At 41.5% G+C, this 4,489-nt stretch overlaps 1 protein-coding gene across 3 annotated transcripts in view; it reads right to left on the bottom strand.

Annotated features, from left to right (window-relative positions):
- Positions 1-4,489, bottom strand: part of LOC107630378 — a 13,222-nt gene that overhangs the window by 3,868 nt on the left and 4,865 nt on the right. The gene's annotated exons all lie outside the window — the stretch shown is intronic.

Here is a 4,489-nt window from a genome sequence, read left to right as displayed (position 1 = left end):
TCCTGGATCTCCGGATATTCATCTTCTTTCAGATTGAATCTAACTTCCGGGATTACTGATCTCAGACCCATTATTTTATTATAATGGTTTGAATGTTCTTTAGATAAGAACTTCCCTTGATTCTAAAGTGGTTTTGGAACGCTCTCTTTCTTGCCTCTTGGAGTGGGTTGTTTTCCTTTGGGAGCCATGATCTTAGTGATCGCGGATAAACACACCAAACTTAGAGGTTTGCTTGTCCTCAAGCAAAAGAAAAGAAAGGTGAGGGATAGAATGAGAGCTAGGTGCAATTGTTGATGGGAGGGGAGGGAGGCCGAACTCAAATTTATAGGGAGGGAGGGTGGGTTTTCGAAAAAAAGAGATAAAGATATGATAAAAAGATTTATTTGGAAAAGATAAGATAGAAGATATGATAAGAGAAGATATAGTTTAAAATTGAGAGGATATGAAAGATTTTTGAAAAAGATAGATTTAGATTTTGAAAAAGATAAAGTGGAGGTTTTGAAAAAGATATTGATGAGTTAAAAAGATAGATTTGTAAAAAAAAAATTTTTGAAAAGAGTTGGATTGAATTTGCAAAGAGGCCTGGTGCTTATGGATTAAAATACATTTGATATTTTTAAGGTAGGGTTTTTAGAAATTAGGGATTTTAGAAATCAGGGTTCTTAACATGTTTATATAAGAAATCATGTATTAAAGTATGAAAACCAAGATTTAGAATGAAAAAATTTGAAGAAAAATGAGTTTTGTCTTCTCCCTGCCATCCTGGCGTTTGAACGCCCAAACACTGCCTGTTTTGGGCGTTCAACGCCCAATTGCTGCTCTCCTGGGCGTCCAACACCCAGCTGCTGCCATTACTGGCGTTCAACGCCCAGTGGGTGCCCATTTCTGGCGTTGAACGCCCAGATTGCTACCATTACTGGCGTTCAACGCCCAGTGGGTGCCCATTTCTGGCGTTGAACGCCCATTGTACTCCTTGGGTATGAACCTTGCAGCTTTATAGTTTGCAATATCGGCAAACCATGGTGTTTCCTGAATGGCAAATAAATGCTCATCTGGAAAAGTCTCAGAGATCTCAAGAGAGGGGATGAGCGTCCCTTCTACTGGCTCTATCCAGGATAGATGATCAGCCACTTGGTTCTCTGTCCCTTTTCTGTCTCTTATTTCTATATCAAACTCTTGCAGAAGCAACACCCATCTGATGAGCCTGGGTTTTGAATCCTGCTTTGTGAGTAGATATTTAAGAGCAGCGTGATCAGTATACACAATCACTTTTGATCCTACTAAGTATGATCTGAACTTGTCAATGGCGTAAACCACTGCAAGTAATTCTTTTTCTGTGGTTGTGTAATTTTTCTGGGCATCATTTAGAACGCGACTGGCGTAATAAATGACGTGCAAAAGCTTATCATGCCTCTGTCCTAACACTGCACCAATGGCGTGATCACTGGCATCACACATTAGCTCAAATGGTAATGTCTAGTCTGGTGCAGAAATGACTGGTGCTGTGACCAGCTTAGCTTTCAGCATTTCAAATGCCTGCAGGCACTCTGTGTCAAACACAAATGGCGTGTCAGCAGCTAGCAGATTGCTTAGAGGTTTTGCGATTTTTGAGAAATCCTTTATAAACCTCCTATAGAATCCTGCGTGCCCCAGAAAGCTTCTGATTGCCTTAACATTGGCAGGTGGTGGTAATTTTTCAATTACCTCTATTTTTGCTTGATCCACCTCTATTCCCTTGTTTGAAATTTTATGCCCAAGAACAATCCCTTCAGTCACCATGAAGTGACATTTTTTCCAGTTTAAAACTAGGTTGGTTTCTTGGCATCTTTTCAGAACAAGTTTCAGGTGATCAAGAAAGGAGCTGAATGAGTCTCCATATACTGAGAAGTCATCCATGAAGACTTTCAGAAATTTTTCCACCATATCAGAGAAAATAGAGAGCATGCATCTCTGGAAGGTTGCAGGCGCATTACACAGCCCAAATGGCATCCTTCTATAAGCAAACACCCCAGATGGACATGTGAATGCTGTTTTCTCTTGATCCTGAGGATCTACTGCAATCTGGTTATAGCCTGAGTAACCGTCCAAAAAGCAGTAATAATCATGACCTGCTAGTCTTTCTAGCATCTGGTCTATGAATGGTAAAGGAAAATGATCCTTTCTGGTGGCTGTATTGAGCCTTCTGTAGTCAATACACATGCGCCACCCTGTAACTGTTCTTGTAGGAACTAGTTCATTTTTTTTATTATGAATCACTGTCATGCCTCCCTTTTTTGGGACGACTTGGACAGGGCTCACCCAGGGACTATCAGAAATAGGATAAATAATCCCAGCCTCTAGAAGAGTCAATAAGATCAACTTTCATGCAGTCTTTTGATGTGTCAGGATGCTGCATGGCTTTGACAGCGTTCAACTTGAACTCGTCATCGTTGACTCTCAGGGTTATTTCCCCCTGTTGGACGTCAATGATGGATCGTCCAGTTGCTAGGAAGGGTCTTCCTCGAATGAGAGTAGCACTCTTGTGCTCCTCTATTTCCAGCACAACAAAGTCAGTGGTAAAGGCGAATGGCCCAACTCTGACAATCATGTCTTCAATCACGCCTGATGGGTATTTAGTGGAGCTATCAGCAAGTTGGAGACATATCCGGGTTGGTTTAACTTCTTCAGTTAAGCCAAGCTTTCTGATAGTGGACGCAGGTATTAGGTTGATGCTTGCCCCAAGACCGCATAAAGCTGTCTTGGTGCATTGACCTTCTAATATGCATGGTATCAGAAAACTCCCAGGGTCTTTAAGCTTCTCAGGAAAGCTTTTCAGAATGACTGCACTGCATTCTTCAGTGAGGAGAACTCTTTCTGTTTCTCTCCAATCCTTTTTATGACTCAAGATCTCTTTCATGAACTTGGCATAAGAAGGTATTTGCTCAAGTGCTTCTGCAAATGGAATCTTTATTTCAAGAGTCCTGAGATAATCTGCAAAGCGAGCAAATTGCTTATCCTGCTCCTCTTTCCGGAGTTTTTGAGGATAAGGTATCTTGGCTTTATATTCTTCAACCTTAGTTGCTGTAGGTTTATTGCCTACAGAAGTGGTTGAAGAAGCCTTTTTAGAGGGGTTGCTTTCAGCATTTGTGTGTCTGATCCCTCACTGGCAATTGAGTGCCAGAGTTAGAGACTGGAGTGACGTTAGATGCCAACTCCTTGTCTGTTCCTGGCGTCTGAATGCCAGAACTATGCCCATTTTGGGCGTTCAGCGCCAGATCTTGCCCATTTTAGGCGTTCAACGCCAGATCCTTGCCTATTTCTAGCGTTGAACGCCAGTCCTGCCTTGCTTCTGGCGTTGAACGCCAGTCCTGAGCATGGTCTGGGCGTTCAGCGCCAGCCTTCCACCAAATTTCTGGCGTTTTAGTTCCATAATTACTTTTCCCTGGGCTCTTACTGTCCTCAGGTGAATTTTGGGTGGTTTGCTCATTTCTTAGCATTTTGCTGCCTTGAGGTGGGGTATTTAATGTTTTCCCACTTCTTAGTTGAACTGCTTGGCATTCTTCTGTTATTTGCCTTGACAGCTGCTGCTTTGTTTGCTTAAACTGTTCGTCCATATGTATATTAGCCATCCTTGTCTCTTGTAGTCTATCTTTGAATTCGGCTAACTGCTTTGTTAGAAAATCCAATTGCTGATTGAATTCAGCAGCTTGTTTTACAGGACTGAGTTCAGCAGTTGCTAAAAATTTTAAGAAAAATCAACAAGAAAACACCAAACTTAAAGTTTGGCACAGGATTTAATAGAAAAATTATTTTATTTTTTTTTTGAAAAAGATTTTAAGAAAAGGAAAATAAGGGTTCTAAAATTTTAACACGACAACAATAAGAGACTCTAAACTAAAAAAAGAGAAATTTTTCCTAATCTAAGCAACAAAATAAACCGTTAGTTGTCCAAACATGAACAATCCCCGGCAACGGCGCAAAAAACTTGGTGCACGAATTGTGAATCACACTTTTCACAACTCGTACCACTAACCAGCAAGTGCACTGGGTCGTCCAAGTAATACCTTATGTGAGTAAGGGTCGAATCCCACGGAGATTGTTGGTTTGAAGCAATCTATGGTTATTTTGCAATTCTTAGTCAGGAAGTCTATTAGATTTATCAGTTGAATTGCGAATGAACAAGAGAGCATGGGTTAAATGTTACTTGTTATGCAGTAATGGAGAATATGTTGGAGTTTTGGAAATGCTTTGTCTTCTGAACCTCTGCTTTCCTTTGTCCTCTGGCTCACGCACGCACGTCCTTCTATGGCAAGCTGTGTGTTGGGGCATCACCGTTATCAATGGTTACATCCCCTCCTCTTGTGAAAATGATCCAAATGCTCTGTCACAGCACGGCCAATCATCTGAGGTTCCCGATCGTGCTGGAATAGGATTCACCCTCCTTTTGCGTCTGTCACTACGCCCAGCACTCGCGAGTTTGAAGCTCGTCACAGTCATTCAATCCCTGAAT

The sequence above is a fragment of the Arachis ipaensis genome, chromosome B03 (assembly GCF_000816755.2).
Source record: "Arachis ipaensis cultivar K30076 chromosome B03, Araip1.1, whole genome shotgun sequence".
NCBI classification, from domain to species: domain Eukaryota; kingdom Viridiplantae; phylum Streptophyta; class Magnoliopsida; order Fabales; family Fabaceae; genus Arachis; species Arachis ipaensis.
The sequence above is the reverse complement of the archived record's forward strand: the minus strand, read 5'-3'. Positions and strand labels throughout refer to the sequence as shown.